The sequence below is a fragment of the Chaetodon auriga genome, chromosome 9 (genome assembly GCF_051107435.1).
Source record: "Chaetodon auriga isolate fChaAug3 chromosome 9, fChaAug3.hap1, whole genome shotgun sequence".
NCBI classification, from domain to species: Eukaryota; Metazoa; Chordata; class Actinopteri; order Chaetodontiformes; family Chaetodontidae; genus Chaetodon; species Chaetodon auriga.
The window spans coordinates 25,776,512-25,797,627 of NC_135082.1; the positions used below are offsets into that span (position 1 = coordinate 25,776,512).

Genomic DNA, 21,116 nt, shown 5'->3' on the forward strand with positions numbered 1-21,116 from the left:
TCATAACTATAAAACCATGTATAAAATCTGAGCTCAAACAATTAGTTGATTTTTTATAGTTAGTGAAATTTTTAATGAATCCAAAAATCTGTGAAACTTTTCATGTTTCCATCTTTTTAAATATGACAATTTGCAGCTTTTCTTTGTCTAAAATCACAATAAACTAAATAATTTGCAGGTTTGGCCTGTTTGAAGGACCCGACGAGGCGTCTGAATGTGACACTTTAAGCTCTGAATTACTGTGATGGACCTTTCTCACTTTTATCTTTTGTTTTGCAAATCAAACAATTGATCGCTTCATCAAGAAAACAGCCAGCAGATGAATCCACAGTGGAAATAATCTTTAGTTGCAGATCAACACAAAACAGTCAAAGAGCATTGAGTATTTCTACTTTTGATACTTTAAAGAAATGCTCCTGATTATACCTATACTCTAGCTTTCAATGCAGGACTTTAAATTGCACTAGAGTATTTTTCCAGTGTGGTATTAGTACTTTTACTAAAGTAAAGGACCTGAATACTTCCTCCTCCGCTGATCATTGATCCCATGTTATGTTGATTTTTGTGTCTCACTTCCTGTGAAAACAACATCTTTGGAGTCAGTCCACCTTAAAATGAATAATGAATGACACACTCAGTGGATCAATTCTAAAAATTAGTAGCACTCGTTCACCCAACCCCCCCTCTTCTCCCACCACCACCTCCTCCACCACCTCCGGCTGAGCTCTGCGCATGCGCAGCCCTGCTCCAGGAGTGCTGTTTCGGTCTGTTCCGCAGCCGCTCGGTCATTTTCGCCTCTTTGTTTTACTGATAGTGGATTTAACTCGGATTCAACCCAATATCCAGCGGACCGTGCTGCTCCCGAACAGGTTAGTTCGTCTAACTACTCTCGGTCTCTTAATGTTCGGTCCTCGGCGGGTCTGCCGCCGGTGTACGGTCCCGGTTTGCGCCCCCTCCTCCTCATTTTTCGCCTGTCTCTTTCCGCTTGGTGCTACGGGGCATGCTATACGTGTTGTTTTATGTGTCTATGTGGTGGTGTATGGCGGCGCCGGGCCCTGCAGTTGCACACCGGGGATGGGGGGTTTTAAGGGGAAACGTGCACCGTAAAGGCGGCTTGAAGGCTAGCCGGGATGCACACGGTTAGCCGTGCCGGAGAGGAGGCTCCGGCAGCCGCCTCGCAGCCTGTCTCGTCATGTTTAAATGCTGTTGTTCCTCTCTCAACCCAACACCAATTCTTCTTTCCCATTGAGCTGGAATGTTCTTGAAAAAAAAAAAAAACCCTCCTGGTCCACCATTAAGCTAACCTCTTCCTCCTGCCGTCCAAAGTTCAGTGTGTGTGTATGTGTGTGTGTGCGTGCGTGTGTGTGGAGGATCTACATGAGGTTTGGATTAAATCAAGACAGAAAGTTGGTGCATTTTTTCTTCAGGGTGGATGTCGCCCCTCGCCAGACTACTGCTGCTGCAGCAAGCCTTGTGTGACATTGTGGAGGGGGGGGGGGCATGCAGAGAGCAGCCAACAAGTCTGTGCAGTTTTCTTCTCGTGGGGGGAGAGCAGCTAAAATATCAGCATCACACAGACAGGGGCCATGTTTCTGTGAGCTGCTCAGACTTTGCATTTTGGGGTTTCCTCAACTTTTTCTCTGCAGCACAGGAAGCATGGAGGGGTGATTGGCAGGTCAAAGGATGGAGGTGTCTCGCTTAAAACGGGGCCAAACGTGGCTGAGGAGTGAAAGTGTCTTTTTGCTGTCTATCTCTGAAGGGCTGCGCTGTCTTATCAGGTCATTTTTGTCTGTCTCAAGCCCTAAAAGTCCCCCCTCTGTGCTGGGAAGTTTAACTGGAGCGAAGGTGCAGGATTCAGAGACATCTCAACCGGTTTGAAAGTCACTCACGGTTCATATGCAGCCTGCACAGCAAAGATCCAAACACGCTCATTTCTCTAAATATTTCTCAGCTGATATTCTCTCAGCGCGTTTTCTTTCATTTGTTTTAAGAAATCAAGGTTTGTAGGACAGACGTGACCTGATAGGATGAGTTCTGCTCTGCATGTGTACATGTAGTTAAGGCCTTCTTCACATTTAAGTACAGTCATTGAAACCCTGCTGTAACAACATGTAACCCAAACCTCCAAAATGTTAGACTTAGCACCCAAATTTAGCCCAATTGTAGTGCAGGCGTCTAGACATCTTTTGATCTGCGCATCACCAAAATCAATGCGTGCACTGTAAACCACAGCCGTTCATACGGAGCAGCTCATTGGTGCAGGGAAGCCAAAAAGTGTTCATCATGTCGGTGAGTTTGAGTTCAAGCAAGGCCAGTTCCTGTGTGTTGACATGAAAGCTGCACGAGGCTGCGTCATCGTGTGCATGCTGGCTGCTCCAAACAGCGCTTAAAGCAGGATCCCTGAAAAAGTGTGAACCTCCATAACCCGAATAACAGGGCGGCTGGTAAAAGCACTTGACTCACGTTGCCTGCTAATTAATTAATTTGTGATTTTAAAGCGCGCACACACTGAGCGAGTGTTTTCTCTGCCGTTGTGAGCTTCACCAGCTTCAAATCCTGTAACGTGCTGCTGCTAAACTGCACCCAGCGTGCTTCAGTTTTAACAGCCCAGACGCACTGATGCTTTATACCATCAGAGGAAAGAGATCCAACGCCGGCGAGTCCAGCCTTTCCTTCCATCAGGCTTTCACTCGCTCTTCACTCTCTGATTTTTTTGGGAAAGTATTCTGGCTCGACATCAGTCTAAATCTATGGAGCTTCAGTCAGAAGTGAGAGGCTGCTCCTCTCTGCCTGCCTTTCTAATATAAGCCCTTAAAACAGTAGTATTTTTATGTGAAGATGTCCCTTTGCGTCGCTGTAAGCTGAACCTCGTCTTGCCGGGCTCCTTTCAAAGCCCGCTGAAGGACCTCACTGACGCCAGTGATGGTTCTTGGCCAGCTGAATGCTTCCTGGCCTGCACTCAAAGATACTATGTGATATGGCTGTTGCGTAAGACTGCACATGCCCAGCAAGCATCAACTTCCATGTCAGGTTTCTGCTTACTTTGCAGGGAAACCCCAAATTACCCGCAGCTTTTCTGGACAGCTGACCTCTGACCTCAAATTGAGTAACCTCTAATGAGGTTTTTTTTAAATTCTGCGACAGGATTTGTAGCACACAATGACAGTAAATTATCAAAAGGATGTTTATTTTGACCCATTACCCCAAAACATGCGTCCACGCTCAGTGTTAATGGTCCCACTGGGCCGTCAGATAAAACTGTCCGCCCTGTGGGACACGAGCAGGGCGACGAGCTCTGCTTCGTAATGAAGAAACTCAATAGTGACTCAAGCGCCAGAAGACGCATTTGTCTTTTTCTTGGACAGGAAATTATCTCAGGCAGCTTCCTAAATGAGCTACTGTGGAGAATCCCTCGCCCACAAATCAAGCTGCAGTTTGGAGAAGCGGTTCAGATCCTCGGCGCTGGTTCAAACACGGTTTCTTTGAACATTCGATAAGAACTGAAAAATGAAGTCTGTAGAAAAACCGAATCAGATTACAGCTGCAGTGTTCTGCAGCATCGTGAAGCCAGAATGGTGATTTAGATCCTGTTAGATTCAGGTGGAGCTCACCGATGGGTAAAAACTGGTTATCCACACTTGAGAACACAAACAGAAGTATTTGTGCCGCTCAGACCGCGAAGGCATCAGTGTTAAAAACGCAGGGAGCTGCATCGTCAGAGGTCCTGGGAAGTCCGGTCTGAATGAGTCCTCCATGAGTTTAAAGGCTCATCACACTCATTTTATCATGACAGTAGAATCATGACCTTTTTACCAGGAAAATCTGTTTAAATCCGACACATTTAAGTCTCTGCAGTCAAAATGTGTGAAGAAGAAGAAGCAGTTTTAGTGGACACACTTTGACGGTGTGCGAACACCTGGAGGGATTACATTGCAGCCGGTTTTGAGGCTGCCGGCTGCAGCGCTCTCGCTCAGTACTGGACTGGTTTCAGAAATTGTTGTCTCCATTAGCCTCTACAGTCCATAGACACAGATCATAGAATTTCTCCATTTGTCCAGAATGTTGAAGTCTTCCGGCACCAGAAACCCTGACTGATTTGCCTCTAAATGAAGCGAATGAAGCCGTCTGCATTGTCGTCTGAACGGGGTCGAAATGTCTGATCACACCACCTTTCAAACCACTGACATTCAGGTGGTTTCAAACTGAGATCAGCAGATGTGCTCAAAATAAAGCCACATGTATTTTTCATGCCAGCTTCTACTTTATTTAACTTTGACATGCAGATTTGTGCTGTTGACCAGCAAGACGTCCTAATGGTGCTGACGTGGGAGATGGAGGGAAGGAAGCTGCTTTTCCCCCTTTAAGAACTCTTCATTGAAACTGTCAGGAGGAATAAATGACAGCAAAGAGAAAATATAAAAGAAGAGTGGGGAGCCATCATGACTGGCTCGTGCTCGCGGGTTTCCGGCTGACACATTAGCAGTTAGCTTGCCAGATACACCAGCTAGCCATGTGAGTAATCACCACATCACCAAGTCTCTAGAACCACACACTTAGCAAAGACGTGTGGTTGAACTTTGCTGTGTCTCTTCCTGATATGATCAGGCCTTCAGACACGAGGCTGATTAAATGCCACTGTGCTTAATGACGCAGAATGTCAAGAAAGGAAATAAGCTTCCTTATTAAACAGAAAAATGAAACCAGACACCTTCTGGTGGCGAGCCTCACTGCCTTGATAACTCATCGTAAAACGCCCTTCAATCAAGCTCGACACGAACAAGATAAAACTTTTCCTACAATCACCAACTCTGGTTTGGTGGAAATAAACCCTCAAATCACAGAGTTAGATGTGAAAATCTAAAAAAAAACAACAACAAATATATCGGCCAGTCATTGATAACCGATATATTCGTCCAATCAGCGAACCCCAGGTGGAAACAAGCGCAGTGAAACTCTTAGAAAGGTAACAAAAATATATACTTTTATATAGTTTTTATACTTAAGTTTTATCTTATGTGTAGTATAACTCCACCTCTGTGGCATTAGGATGAACAGTCCTCTACAGGAAGCAGGATTCAGACCAGAGGAGACCAGAATCCACAGTGAATCAGTGCAGATGAACATCCTTCAGCAGGTGGGGATACACCTTCTGCTCACACTCTGCAGATAAGATTAATGGCCTTCCTTGTGCTTTCACAGATTCTATCTTTTTTATGTCGGCGTCTTGAGTAACTGGTCGTCTGCAGGCCATGTGAATCCAAGTGCTTTGACTTGCCTTTCCGTTGACATTAAAAACAGCAGCTGACGGACGCGGAGCCAGATTTCAGGTGGAGGAAACGCCAGGAAACAGCCGGCGCGCCGCTGTTTCAGAAGGCTGCTTTCTCTTATTCTGTTCTTGAGTTTGATGTCCTGTCTGCTTTGTTCTCGAGCTCTTCTTATCCAAAGAGAACAAGGTTTTTCCTAAACGTAGACGACACGATCACACACATTAGTTGGTATTTAGTCTAATTTGCAGAGTCACGCTCGGTGCTTCGTGGCACATTTTGAGCGTTTTCGTTATGTAGTGCAGTGAAGGGCGAATAAACACGAGCCGGGCGGCTTCCAGCCTCGTTAGCTCAGCCAGTGTAATGAAGACGGCGTTCGCTGGGTGGACGGATGCTGAAAGCTGCTCTGGAAGTTTCCTTTTTGGGCTCAATAAAGACATCTTAATTTAGTAGGATGTTGCTGAATGCTTTTAATGCCATCACAAATGTTGGGTTTTGTCATATTTGTGCTATTTTTTACGGACTAGTTGTCTCACATTCAGCCATTACTCCACCCACAGCCTGTCCTGCTGGTGCAGGGAGACTTGTGATTAAACTGCCGAGCCTGAAAATTGAAATTCTGTCACTATTGTTTTGGCCATTTATGCCCCAACTTACCTTTTCTCTTCCAGGAAAAACACAATTACTTGAATTTTGACGTGATTTTTCAGTCGTATTAGTTTGTCCAGTGGACTTTCAGAGGAAGTTATTTAACGCATAAAAAACAAGACGTGAAACTGAGTTTTCTTTGTTGCACGCTCTGCCGTCTTCCTCACATGTAATTAGAAGCCACAGCAGTTAAATATTGTGCTTTTTAGATCTTTTTTTAACGCTAATTACCAGAGGCCTCCTGCCCACTCAGCTTTCAGGTGAATGATTCAGAGTGTTTAGCTTCGTCTCGGTGCCGTGAAGTCAGACCCGAGACGCAGAAAGACGATGCATAAAACCCAACGTGAGACTGAAGATTTGTTAGACGACCGTTTCACCTCCAGCTGTGTTCACATGCTTTCACCTGCTCCTCTCACATTAAAGCATGCAGCATTCTGGACCGAGGCCCTCTTTAAATAACCGAGCCGACAGCGTCGCAGGTCGGCTTTTGCTTAGTGGTCTGTCAGCTGTTTGATGAAACGTGGTCAGGGGTCAGCGAGGGTCTGCGTTTGCGCCAACTTCTCCTGAAAGTCTGTAACAGGGCGATGCACAAGTGACAGCACTATTTAGCATCTCTGTCAGTTTAACGAGCCCGGATAGCCTTTGTAAATGAACGTCGCCGGCCAAACGAGGAATTAATTACTTGCTTGCCTCGTGCTCCAGCCCGGCGCGTACAGTAAATGGGTAATAACTGTCATCTCTGGGTCCGTGTGCCACTCGCCCGGGCTTCGCCTGCGGCCTGCAGCCCACAGTTTGTGGTTGAAACTGGAAAAGCAGGGCAGCACTCGGCTGCTGCGAGCCCGTTAACCAGCAAACCCACGTAACGGCTCATTGCTTCCTCCTTGTTGCAGCAAGTCTCTTCTCCACCACAGATTGGGAGGTGCATTTGAATATGTTTACCGTGAGAAATGGAAACGGGGAAATTATTCCCATTTATTTAGTCTAGAATGGATTGTTTGGTTGACAGGTAGCTGTTGAAACCATTTTTTTCCATCTGACCTGCAGTGTGTGTGTGTGTGTGTGTGTGTGTGTGTGTGTGTGTGTGTGTGTGTGTGTGTGTGAGACACAGAAACCCTCTGATGCAGAAAACACATTCAGGGTTAAGTGGTGATTCATACTTGATTGATCAATCAATCAAGAAAATGAGCGGATTGACAAACGTTTAAGTCAGTTATCAGGGAAAAATGGCAAATGCTTGCTGGCCTCCATCTTTTTCCCCTCCTGCCTTTTAAAGTGAGCTGACCTCCTACGACCTCTCCTGGCTGAGCTGATCCCGCCGCACAGGGCGGTGGAGTCCGGGACCGTCCCCCTCCCCCAAATCCTGTCTCCCCCTCGTGGTCTGTGGTGTCATGTGGTGGCCGAGAGCTTCAGAGGAGGTCCACTCTGACCTGAGGAGTGTGTGTGCTTTGTTTCAGCGACAGGTGTGAGCCACGAGCGACGGTGGATGAAAAAAGTGTGTGAGACACGTCAGAGTGCGAATAAACATCAGTGCTAACGATCTGCAACAGTCTCTGCAGCTAATGGAAGCTTTTACAGCTGAAACACGCGGTGTCTTTTGTGCACAGGAAGTGGGGTGTTTTTTTTTTTTTTTTGATAAAAAGAAGAAGTGGACTACCGTGAGGAGTGAAAGCCACCGTGGCTGAAATCCACAGACACTCAGAAGATTACAGTCCAGATTCACGTGAAATCTGCTGCTGCACAGTTCCAGTTGTAATACATGGATTTATTCCACTTCTTGGAATGTTTTAGTTTAATTAATTAAATAATTAATTGATCAATAGTAAATAATCAGGACATTGATTGAAGGACAGTCTCCATATTTTACTTTATTCCATTCATGCTCTTCTGACTGCAGAGCTATAATTTCATCAGATCACCATCAGATCCTTTCCGTCCTCAGAGGTCAGAGGTGCAACACAAGTGAGGAAATGAGGGGCAGCGTCCTCTTTACAACAGGAAGTAAAGGTGTTGAGGGAAAGGAGACCTCCATTTGAAAAACAGAGTCCCGCATGTCGAGGCTGCAGCTTGAAGAGTTACTGATTCAAACCTTCGACCGTCGTGTTTTTTGAACCAAGGCAGGAAAAAGAGGAACACCCTCCAACCCCTCATGTGGCCTCAACTTTGGCTCTAAGGCTGAAATCAGTGGTGACTGTGGTTTTACTGGGTGTAACTAAGAACACAAAGCAGAGGTGTGTTGAAAGAAAGTGCACGTTCAGCAGACCCTCTGTGAGCAGATAAAGGTTTGAAGCGAAGGCTCTGTCAGGAGAGGTGGCAGGTGGTGGACTCCTGCACGCTGTCTGCACCGCCTTCATTAAAGAAGTGACATTTGTGACAGGGACCTTTTGACAGCCACAGTAAGTTCAGTGGATTTTGACACCGAAGTCCTTTGGAGAGTGACATGTGGTCGGTAATTATGAAACTCGAGCCCTCGACATTGAGGCCACGTCACTTTAACCAGAGGAGGACGTGTCGGCTGATTGGGAGAAAGCGTGCGTCGCGGTTTTAAGTTTCACAATAAGCTCGCAGCCCGAAACATTATGACAGAAACAAATGGGAGAATGTCTCTACACAGTGTGCGCTCATTGATATGCTGGAGGTGAGCACGACTGCAAAGCTACCTGGTATCAGGTGTGTTGCAGTCATAGCACGTCAAGCAACACATCAAGCTAAAACTGCTTCAGCTGTTGTATAATTTACTCTCACAGTCGTAAAAATCACACTTGGCACTAAAGCGTAGGACCATAACCTGTGATGATTTCATAATATGCATTAAGGCCCAAACTTATGGCCGTTGCTCTTTATTGATGCCGTATCCGGACTCGATCCAGTCTTTTATCTGATAAGGGCCAATCCTTTGATTTTCCTCCACAGACACATGCTTGTTTCAGCCCTAATCATGCTTTTACACAGATTACTTTGAGCATAGCAGGGTGGGAAGAGCGCTAGCCCGAGGACACCGTCAGAGAAAGAGGACGCCCCAGTGTTCAAACGTGTGGCAGACAGTTAATTTAACGGAGTGCGTCTGCGAGGCTGCACAAGTGTACTCAGCCGGCGACAGTTTAGAGGCACCCAGCTGATCCTGTCCACGTTAATGCCACCGCCGTGACGAGCTTCACGAGCTTCAACATCTTTGCAGCCGTTCGCACAAACAGCATCTTTGTGGTGCCGTTGCTCCAAGTGCTCTGATCTCTGCTGGGTGAAACACGTCCGGCTGGTGAGCCTTAATCCTTCAGCTGCAGCACCTGATCGAGCTGTTTGTCCCTACTTTCCTAAAACTCTCCAGACATTATGATGCATTGCTCTGATGAACTGCTGCAAAGCATGATTGATCCGTCAATCAGCTGCGGCGCCGAGTCCGATCTCATCTCGCCTCCTTCGTGCTTCAAGTCCAAGTGCACGTTGTGTTCGTCTCGGCTCGGAGCTTCATTCACAATGTTCACGTTCGAGGTCTGAATCAACATTCGAATGCTGTGCAGCTTTTTTTCTGCGTGTCTCTTCGTTGTGTTTGAGGTCGGTGTGTTTGCACAGTTGCAGATAAAGATTAGGCTCCGCTCATAAAATTAGCATTGTACTGTTTGTAGAAGGAGACTCCAGGATTGTTTCTGACTCCTGTGATCCAGTTTCTAACAACTCCAGAGCGTCTAAAAGCCAGAACGTATAGAAAACAGATTCCCAAAATTCACATCATGCTTTTATCTGGAGAAATATGCTGCTTGGATCCATGTTTGTTGGCTTTTAGCTCACTGAAAACATTTTCAACGCAGTCAAAAAACCGTTTGCCTTCTCGTTTGCTGCACACAAAGAGAAGCACACACCTGTGTGAGCAGGGCGGTCCAGCAGCGTCATAAATCACATTCATACAAACAGCAGTACCACAAAAAAAAGTATTCGTCTGTAATTAATTTAATCTGATTAATCACTTTTATTCAAACTGAGGATTTTGTTTAAGGATTGTTTTTTTAGGGAGATGATGACATAAAAAAGGTCATTCGAAAACTTCAGTCGAAGCTTTGAATGTAAAAAAATGACCTGTTTTTGTCTCAAAAGTCAAACTGGTCGTGACAGGCTTGACCTTTTTCAAAACCCTTCTGTACTTAACTTGCCATAAAAGTTACAGAACACTTCATACGATCAGTTCAGGTGTACGAGTACTTAACTACTTCCACTCAGTAGGAAGTTCACCTTTTCAGCAGGGGCATCCATGTATTCACCTGCCAAAATATTTGAACAGACCCGAAGCTTTTCAGAGTCCAGTTACCCTCCAATGTGACCGGTGAAGTACGTGGCCAATGCGCCGGCCGCGGCCAAAATAAAGCGCCATTTGGCCGACCGCTGGAGGTCCCGAGGATGATTATCTGGGATAGAGAAGAGCAGCTTTGCATCTTGACAACATGTAGCTGAGATTACTCTGTGGCACCAAAGGCTGGCTCACTGCTGCGACTCGAAATAAGAAAGGAAGTAATTCTGTGCGAGGACACAACGGCTCCATTCAGGCTTCTGACAGCCTCTCATTTAATCCTCTCGTCACAAACGGCTGCACAGAGGTCGATGATGTGGCTGATTCAGGTTCATTGATGGTTTTCAAGCTGCTTTTTAGTTACTGCTATCAGCCATCTGCTGTTCCAAGATAAATACTGAACTGTCAAACAGGAAATTCACATGGATCCTGCCACGCTGCGCTGTAATGCAGTACCTTCAGAGAACAGTGCTGCTTTAATATCTGTTTACTCAGCCCGGGTTGGCTCTTGAATTGTGTGGAAAAACCTCTTGTGAGCTTTATTCAATTATTGGCAATTTTCACATAATCAAATTATTTGGAAATTGCCAACACAATTTCTATGAATAGAATAATTTCAACTTTTACAGCTGCCGTGCTTGTTATCCCCTTGCTTTGCCGCACTTTGGGAGCAGCCGTCAGCAGTGCTCATTACTTGTATGCAATTACTTAATTAAAGTTGACTTCTTATGGGTATCAGTGCCGTCTGGCGGATTGCATTTATGCCAAATTGACCACCGAGTACTAATGAAGCTACCAACGTTAATGAGATTTCTTGGCGCTGATGATTGTTATGTTTTCTCCATCTCGCAGATAGAAAGCAGCATCCTCAGCCCTGAACCTGAGGACCTGAGGCCGCTCAGTTCAGGAGAGGTTATCAGTGCTGGCAGTTAGGACTGGCTGCAGCTAATAGGTGTGGTTGATCAGGGGCCCTGCTGTTATCCAGAGCTGAACAGACCGTGAACCTAATGATCAGCACGGTGACCTTTTGAAGGCTTCACATTAGGGCTCAGGCCTGGTGGAGGGAAGGATCCTCAGTTGCTTTCTGTCATGATGTAACACCGTGTTGATGTCGCCGGTAGCAGGTTTGCAGGAGCTGTTTAATTTGCTGTGTAAACACCCGACATGTAGCACAGCTTCCCCGAGTGTGCAACAGCCCCGTCCCTCAGGATATGATGCATTTTATGTTTTCACTGACAACACTTGCTTGTTTGGAATCAGCTGAAGGAGAGCTATTGAGAATTCAAGGGAGAAAATTGTACCAACCACAGTTAAATTGACGGCGACATCTCTGAAGGGCGCTGCAGGAACAACAGTGGATCACAACAAAAGGCCACTTGGACAAGCTTTTTGTGACCGTTACAAGGAGAAGAGGAACCTTTGGAGTATCTGGCTCTTTAGCTGCTCTTGTCCACCAGCTGGTCGCTAACTTTTTAGCCATTTTCAGCATCAAACTGCTGCCTGATGGGAGCAGACGCTGAACTGACACTGTATGCTCTGAAGGAGCTGAGGCTAACGGCGAAATCAGGTGATACACAAGCAATCCTTCACATAGCACACAGTCCGCTGAGGCATTGTTCATATGAAAGCATTGATTAGTGGAAACTTATCAAAAAAACTGCATTAAAACCCCACACAGACCACTTGAAGACCAGACGGCTCCGAACAAACTCGCAGAAGTTGCCTCTCTGAAATGGTTGTAATCAGTAATTTAACAGTGTGTCAAATGACGGAGTGAAAATGTGAAAGAATTATCACCTGAATCCTCGGCTTTACAGACATTTATAGCCTTTAAAGTGTTTGTTTTGCTGTCTGGCTGGAATTTTCCTGTTTTCGGTTCGTCTCACCGCTCTCGTAGCATTGTTTTCGGCAGCAGCAGACAGCTGTTTTCAGCATTTAGCAACTAAAGAGCCACATATTTCCCTTGGGAGCTGGTAGAGCCCACAAAGCTAAATGAGAGAGAATACTGGACTCAAATGAACGATAATGATGTTTTCTAACTGCTGATGTGTTAATAAAGAACCGTTTGAACTTGGCCGTACCAACTCGAAGGTGATGACACGTCAGCGTTGTGTTCACGGCTTGTTTCTGCACCCCCACGTGTCCAAAAAAAAAAATGCAGTATTGCAGGTTTGATTAACACGATTGATTGAAAATGAGTAAAGTGAGGTCTCGTCATTTGAATGAACGGATATGAGAGCATGCGATCGGCAGACTTGGGTGTGTTTTAGCAGAGCGAAGCAGAGGACACATCATCTTTCAGCAGATTCCTCCAGAGCGTCTGCTCCTCGTTTGAAGCTTATCTCTTTTGTCTTCCTGCCGTTGGGCCGGCCAGTGTGTCCTGAGCCTCTGGGTGTTAAGACTGTTTGCTCTTTGATATCTTCTCCTTATGCTCAGCCTGCGTTTGTGTGTCTGTCTGTCTGCACAGTAGGACCACCCTATGGTCCATAATAGCGCCTATGTTCGATGACTCCAAGGAGCTGGATAACAAGCCCATTTGACGATGCTAATAGCCTACGCCGTTTAGTGGAAGCATCTATCCAAAGCTCCTTACAGTGTCACGAGTGTGTGTGTTTTTGTGCTCGGGGCTCCGGTGGGACTCCTCAACCCTTTTATCATGAGTGCTGTCTTCTAGTAACAGAAAGAAACCACTAACCCAGATAGTGTTACTGCTGTAATCTCCCCATCCCCCCCCCCAGGATCAGCTTCACTCAGCCCATCTTGAGCTACACATGACTAAAGCTGATGTACGCAGTAAAAACCACCACTGGTCCACAGTTACTTCTGTTGTTTTATCTCCGGTACAGCGTGGGACCGACACACGGCTCCTTGTCGATCTTTTCTTGGTGGGTTTCCTTCGACTTCCTTCCTTCTAAGTTGTGGAACGCTCCAACAACACCTGTTTGGAACGTTCCACAGGTAAACAGGTTGATTGGTAACAGGTGATAGCATCATGATTGGGTATGAAAGGAGCATCCTGGAGAGGCTCAGTCGTTCATGAGCGAGGATGCAGCGAGGTTCACCACTTTGTGAACACATGATTGGATGAAGGAGATTAACACATGAGTTCGGGAACACAGTTTGTTTGCAGATGACTGCGTTCAGCGTCTTTTTTGAAGCCGGCGTTGAAAGGAAACATGAGCACGCTCCCTGTGGTGATTGCTTTGCTTCCTCTCTCGTCAGAGGATGATCAATAACAGGAGGATTCTGGCCTTCGTGGAGGCTTCTTCGAGCAGAATAGTCCAAAACAGATCTGGCATGCGTCATTGCTGCGACCCTGGAGGCATGACATGAACTCATGGGTTGAGTCGTGAAATGTAAAATATGAAAATAGCCCTCGTGCTGTCTCAGTATTCAGAGCATTAGACACACACAAACCGAAGGAAAAGGTGTGAATGGGTCCAGCCTGTGTCGTAACTCCTGACCTGAGGCTAAGGCAGTTACCCACACCCTCATCAAAGCAGCTTAGCTTTGGTATAAAAGGGGCCAGTTAGGAAGAGCGCCGGTTACAAAAGTAATTCATGGCTGACTCTAACATCACCAGAGCAGAGCTGTTTTATTTATGTGTTTGAATTACGGCGACTTGTCGCCTCCTCAGACACAAATCCAGTCATCACAAAGGTGCTTGAAGACAACCACGTAGATAAAAACCTCACATATTCAGCAGTTTGCAGATGATGTGTGTGGAACCACATCCACAGATCGAGATGTGAACCGATTCGACCAGACCGTTTTAAAACATGGAGCACTGATGGCGTCTTCCAAACACTTTCTCTGTTTTACAAACCAAGCAGGTGTTTGTCTGCAGTCGCTGGCGGGTTCGCCGGCTCAGTGAGTGAAGGGTTTAGGTGCTTTAGTTTTCTGTCTCTTCAGACGTGTGAATCTGTTCTTTTCTTGCCTCTGGGACAGACCTGCTGACATGAAGACGTACTTGATGCACCATCTCGTCCTCCTCACTCTGATACACTTTTAGCTTGAAGTGAAGACGGAGAGAAAACTCCTCGCACTTGCTCCCAGTTCAGAAGTTTTCTCTTTTTGCTGTGCTGCTGCTGGTTAATCCCCCTCCTCAAACACTCAGGTGCACGATTTGACGGCTGCCACATGTCCTTTAAGACGGTCCCTGCAGCTCTTTTTACAAACCCGAGCACCAGCAGCCTGTTTAGACCATGTGAACAGCAGCAGTTTGTTCTTTCTGGGCTTGTGTCTGACCTTCGAGGCGTATTACGCATTAGCTTCACCAACTTCACTCCTGGCCTTCCCAACCTAAACTCAAAGCTCAATTATTCAAGTGTTGCTGCTTCTTGGCAGCTCGTACGGCCTCCTGGCCGGCTGCAGTCTGCTTCTCTTTGGATCGCGTCTATTGTCTGCCTGATTTCCCCAGGCACCGAATCCTGGCTGGAGGATTGAGGGCCATCAAACAGAATTAAGAGGAGACAATAACGGTGTGTGTGACGGTGTGTGTGTGTGAATACTTACAGTTGGGGAGGAGAGTGTTGAAATTTTTGTGCAGTTTGTGTGCTTTTTATCAGTGTGTGTGTGTGTGTGTGTGTGTGTGTGTGTGTGTGTGTGTTTTGAAGTGAGGCCAAAGCTTCCACAACAAGACGAGGCCTCTCCTCCTGGCTCCGTCCACTGATGCAGGCCTTCAGTGTCCGTCGCTCCAGCTGGCAGCCAATTTATACTGAGGCCAAACACTCCAATACCCACAGGCAGGCCAACAGGGGCTCTTTGTGGTGCCAGAGTGTGTGTGTCTGTGTGTGTGTGTGCATCCCTGTGTATACTTATCAGCTACTGGGACAGTTGTTCAGCTCATGATTGACTGCAAATGTTGTTAATCTTCAGACTTAGCTGTATCCAGAGGACTCCTATCTGTGTGTTTGCATTTGTTATCTGAGTGGCTCTAAGTTAATGAATGTGCTGGAAGCTGCGTGGCTCATGTGTGGCAGCAGAATAAACTGTAGACTCTGATGCTGGTACACAAATATGTAAACAAAGACTTAACCAGACGTGGGACAAAAGATGTGACTTCTGTCCTGAGGGAGCTGTGAAGGAGCGAGAGTTTGTTCCACCTGTGGACACCTGCATCGTTTTGACCTGTAAAAATACAAAGTACACATATCTTTACCTGCTACATGCACTTTTTGCAGGTTTGCAGGGCTCTTTAGGTTCATATCTCTCCCTCTCAGACGATTCAGCAATCTGTAATCTGTACAAGCTCCGGTCCCCGGCAGCATCATCCATGTCTGTGCATTGATTGCAGGACTTTGCATGCAGCTTCAGTTGCACAAAGCTGATGTTAAACCACAGTTGTTTGGGGTCCTAAGAACTGCTGAAACACCGAACATGTGCTCTCAGTTTTGGCATTTCCTCTGGCCTGTTGGCAGAACGTGTTTCTCTTCCTGATCTCCAGGATTCTGGATTTGATAGCTTAGGTTGTTGCTTTGGGACGCCTCGTGATTGCAACACAGTTCACATCAATCAGTACACAGGATTCATCTGTCCAGCGCTGAAATGCTGCCAGCACATTGTGCTCTGCAGTGTGTGTTGGTTATCTAAATCCTGCCTTTAAACACTGCTACAGGGAACGTGTCCCTGCAAATACACAGCGTCTTCATCATATAGCTGTAAAAATATCTGTGATCTTCTTCATTGCATCAAAGTTTACATGCATTCCTGACGTGCTTTTGAAATGAAACTCTCCAGGTAAAATGAGCCAAAGTGAGGTGTAAAATTGTGCTTGGCGGACTGTAACCAGGATCCTACCGCTGTGAAATGTCATTCGATATGCACAGTTTGCACTTCTCAGGGATCCAATAGGGCGGCTGACCTCTCACCCTGTAACAGTTAGACCGGCGGAGTCCTCGTCCTTCACCTGCGCTGCTATTTCTGCCCTTCTGAGAAGCAGCTACACTTTCAGTTTGTTACGTAAGGCCACCAAACATCAACCCTCAAAATGTTTAACGTTTAAGGAATTTAGCTGATCCTCTTACGAAGAGTGACTAATGCACCGATTTTTCCATTGTGCAGCTTTACAAGCCTCCATGTATACAAAGGAGTTTGAGTCTGATCATGTGAAGAACTTTCACTTCAGGAGGATTTGAAGAGTGTGTTTGGACACAGCTGAGGTCAGATCAGGCTGATTATAGTGAATCACTCCAGTGTTTTGGTGGTGTAGTCGCCCTCATTAGCACCTGTCGTCCTCTTCAGCTCACTGTGATCATTTGTGGGGAACTCTGGTTATTTTATAAAGTGTAAAGAGAGAAGCTTGGATTTCTTTATTCTGTTTGTCTTTTAATGAGCTTGAAGGGGAAGAAACAAATCTGGGAAATAAACACATGTGGCTAAAAAAACGTGCACACAGCATCTGTAATGTGGCCCACAGGCTCCTCGAGGACCATTTGAAGCTCAGGGCGTCGGGTTTGGGCAGCGTTGAGCCCTTAAAACGAAGCCATGTCTGCTTGTGACCACATGTGGCTTCGTGTGAGCTCAGTGTGGAGCTGTGAGCAGCTCAGAAGCAAAGTGAATTGTTCCTCCTCATACATTCACCATGAAGTGTTGCTCATTGGCATGCGTATGATGAGCGTAGTGCTTCTTTTACACGAGGAAACAAGGTGGCTGCGATGGGATATTTGCTGGTAGAAGAACACGGTTGATAAAACCAGAGCGACTGGTTTCTGAATGGAGAGAGTGTGTGAGTGTGTGTGAGGGGGTTTGTGGGAAGCAGTTGCTGTTTGACAGGTTTCAGTGGGAGGATGCGTGATGATGAAGCCACGGTTACACCGTGAATCACTGCAGGGTGACAGAAAGGTCCTCAGCTCTGCTTTCATCTGAGCTTCAGACCAAATGTCAGAGTCCTCCAGAGCTCTAAATACTAACAGGTTTCTTTATGTCGGCTGATGTTTAAACTGTTTTTGTAACATTATGTTTGGATGTGTTTGAGAATTAATGAGCAAGAATTTTAATAATTGATAGTTTTGAGTCATTTTCGCTGCGTCTCAGATGTGTAGCTGCTGCCCTAAAGCCTCTCTAAATGTTTTAATGTAGCCTCATTTCACAGCTTTAGTCACTAACATTTGATTGATTGGATTGTCTGTTGGTCTGTTTGAAGCCCACGACCTGTTGGCAGGTTTGAAATCGTCAAAATGACACCGTTTGTTATAGCTAGAGACTGTACAAACAGATTTTTTTTTTACTTTTTGAAAGAACAGAGAGTTATGGCGCCATAACTGTGTTATACTGCAGAAAAAGACATTTTCGAGTTCGCTGTACTTCTAGCTGTGATCGTACTGTTTCCATAGAGGTGAGGACTTAAATACTGCAGTAAAAATGTGACAGGAGCAGAAAAACACGGCCAGAAACTGCCCGTAGTTTGAATGGTTCTACTGGTGTCTCCGTTGAAAAACAGCCTCGAGATCAGCGTGGACTCGTCTCGGTCGGGGGTTTGAACAGTGAACTGTGGCCCTGAGCTGCTGGTGTGCAGCTCTTTGTCAGCCGTGGTGAAATATCTCTGTGCTGCTGCCACTTAAATGCATGTGCAGTCATTTAACCGGGAACAGAGGGCAGAAGTGGGACAGAGCTATAAACACAGTAATGTGGGTGATTTAACTTTTTTCTCCAGGAGGCATGGGCCCCTTTAAACTTTACTGTCGGCCCATGATGTTTACAGTCTCGAACACGATCAGGTGGCCTGTCGGGCAGATAAACCAGCCTAACAGGCACATTATGCAGCTTTATCCCTGCTTCCTCTCTCAGCTGGGCCTTTTATGACCCTTGACGGCAGATCCTTGGAAATAATATAAAAACAAAGTGCAAATAAGCTTCTGGTTGCTGAGCAATCACTGGATTTTAGGAAGCTGTTCTCAGGTGGATTTGAGAGACAGCAGAAGTGATTTCCTCTTCCTCCTCCATGAAATGAAGAAACAAATCATATTTGTGCCTATGTGCTCTGCCAGCTGTAAGACGGACCTTCTCCCGTCTTCAGGACCACTATCACAGCTGCGCAGCATCGACGTTTGCTTTATACTGTGCTGCCGGCCTGAAATCTGGGATATTATGGCAGTTTGCTTTCAGCGGGCAGGAGAGGAGGAGGAGGAGGAGGAGGAGGAGGAGGATGAAAACTGATCTCCTCGGCCAGAAATGAACCTGATACATTGCAGTTAAATGCTTTGCATCCTAAGCTCTTGACTACAAGGACATGTGTAGTATGTGACTGTTACCAGAGGACACCGCATTTCCAATATGTCGGTGAAAGCAGGACGTCCGCTGCAGCTGTTGAAAGCGTTTAGCTGGTGTCCTCAAATGACCCTGAATGCAGCGGCCTCAGATCAGATGAGAGTGAACTGAGCTGAACCCAGACGTGTTTGTTATCTGTTTTATCTTCTAGTGTCATCCCTGCAGCCCCCCCAACACCAGCACGGCCGCTGCAGGGGACGCAGACTGAGCGTCAAAGCAAAGATCTGCTTCCTGAAAGTCTGCAGTTTCATTTCGACGCTGCCAAAATCACAAACGCGCTTTTATGTTTTGATACCGAGTGCAGACCTGAACTGAGGGTCAAACCACGGCTGAGGTGAATTTTCTGTGGTGCGAATAGTGACGCTGTGTCACATTTCTATGTTTGCTTTATTAAGATAAGATAAGACTTTATTGATCCCAGACCAGGGAAATTAAGTTGTTACAGCCAGCAGGTATGAACAGTGGCACAGAAGATTAAAGGACCACAGAATCAAATAAACATGAACATTATGTACAAATACAGAAGATTTCCAACAAAAATCCTACTGCCAATACTCCAATGGGAAAAACTCCCAATGCCATGTGAAACTGTCCTGTAACAAAATCCACATGGACTCCAAACTACACTAAAGCGCCATAAGTATGTGGACATCCCTGTCGTTTCGTTTAAAGGTGCATGTTGATGCTGCAGCATGCAACGATTGATTAGTTGACTGACTGAAAATTAATTGGCAACCATTTGGATTTCCCTGCTTTCATCTCCTCAGATGTGATCCAGATATATTAGTCAAAGGTGTTCGTCCAGCTTTGTCTCAGCAGTGTTTGGCACAAAGCAGCTCCGTTAGGAAATCCCGGTTTGGTGTCGAAGAGTTCGACTGGCCTGCAAAGAGCCCCCGCCTCAGCCCCACCCGGCCCCTCTGGGATGAACTGGACTGTGGGCCAGACCTCATGGCCCGGTGTCGGCCTTGAGCCTCGCTAACAGTCCTCTGGCTGAATGGGAGCAGATCCCTGCAGCCAGGTCCAACATGTGGTGGAGGGGCTGAAACTAGAAGGGTGGAGGCTGTTAGAGGAGCATGTAAAGGCTGATGGTGTGTTTAATGGGTGTCATGGCGTCCACATACTCTGGGCTCGCTCATGTAGGTTTGATTTATGTCTCTAATGTGCTTCTTCACCTCGTATGTCGCATGTGTTCTTTAAGCCTAAATGGCTGCTTGACGGCAGATGTCTGTCCTGTTCTACCCACAGTGCTTTGCATTCTGCTGTTATGTCGGCACAGGCTGTTCAGTTTCTCACCCTCGTCTGAGCAAACCAAACACTCCTGCGTTTGCTTCAGACGCGCTCGGCGCGAGCCTGACCTCGGCTCAACCCGGCCGACGCTCAAATACAACATTACATCACGGAGGAGTCGCCGGGGATCATGTGACAATAACATCTGCGTGAAGCTCATCAGCGCGTGACGGCTCTTTAATAGGCAGCGGTACAGTGTGTGTCCTCAGCAGCCCCCGTCACATTTCATCTCTGTCGGCTAACTGGGCTAATTTCACGGTCTGATGGGCAGACAGAGGCAGGCTGGCAGACTTACTGTTGTTACCGGAGACTTTAAAGGGAGAGTTCAGGTTTTACGAGGCACTCGTCAATAGTCGGTGTGTTGTGGCGCTCGGCACGCCCTCGGTTTGGAGGAGCAGACCTCCCGTCTGCTGGCACAGACGCTCAGTGGTGAACTGCTGTGGATGTTGGCCGCAGCGGGCTTTTGTGTTTTTAAAGGGTTAGTTTCGATGCACCAGAATCACAGAATATCTCAAACGAACACACCGATCGAGGCGGCGGTAGACCAGCAATACATGGGCGATACATGGGCTTCAGTTACAGCGGAAAGGGCCGTCTGATGGCGAGGCGAAGCAGTGAAAACAGTCAGAATATAGCGTACGCTTGATATTTATCTTTCCCCCGTCCACGGCAGTGCGCTACTCGGCTGCCGTGCCGGTGCTCTGTTATACTCTGACTATTGATGAGTACCTCATATAACCCCACTCCAGAAAACCTCAGCTCTCTCTTTAAAGGCTGTGTTTGACATTTCCTGCTGTGTGTGTGTGTTCGGAGGAGGATGAAAGCGGCGGTGGGCGTCCGCCTGGCATTCCCTCTCCCATCGTGACTGGAGTGGTCGGACTCCTACAATTAAGCAGTGAATCACACCGAGCGATGGCAGGACGAGTCACTGCTGCCTGGCTGCGGGACAGAAATGTGTTGCCCTCTGCGGAGGACGGCTACAACTTTCAGGAACAGTGTACAGTGTTACGCCTGTGTGGTAATACAGTCTTTCTGTTTGATCCCTCCTGCCAAGCTGTGGCATTTGGCTTGTCAATCAGACAGAGTGGGTGGTACGGTGAAGGAGTTATTCCTTGGAATTTCCATTGCAGTTGGGCTCGCTTTCTTCTCTTGGGCTGCTCGGTCAAACCTAACCTAATTTAGAGCTTTGAATCCACTCGCTCGCCAAGCGTTAGATGAGAATGATCACTTCATGTTTGTATGGAAAATGGTTTGGAAACAGGGGAAAAACCACCAGCCTGGTTCTGTCTGAAGGTAAAAAATCTGCCTACCAGTACTCAGAAACTCATATTAACAGCAATGCAAAAGCATACAAAAGCTGAGGTTTAAACCAA

General features: G+C 46.6%; 1 protein-coding gene across 1 annotated transcript in view; it reads left to right on the plus strand.

The window, feature by feature from the left end:
- The first annotated feature begins 758 nt into the window (after positions 1–758).
- The window catches only part of pcgf3 (polycomb group ring finger 3), a 45,540-nt gene continuing 25,182 nt past the window's right edge, over positions 759–21,116 (plus strand). The window contains exon 1 of the mRNA XM_076738626.1: positions 759–869. The gene's annotated coding sequence lies outside the window, so the exon portion shown is untranslated. The remainder of the gene's footprint in view (positions 870–21,116) is intronic.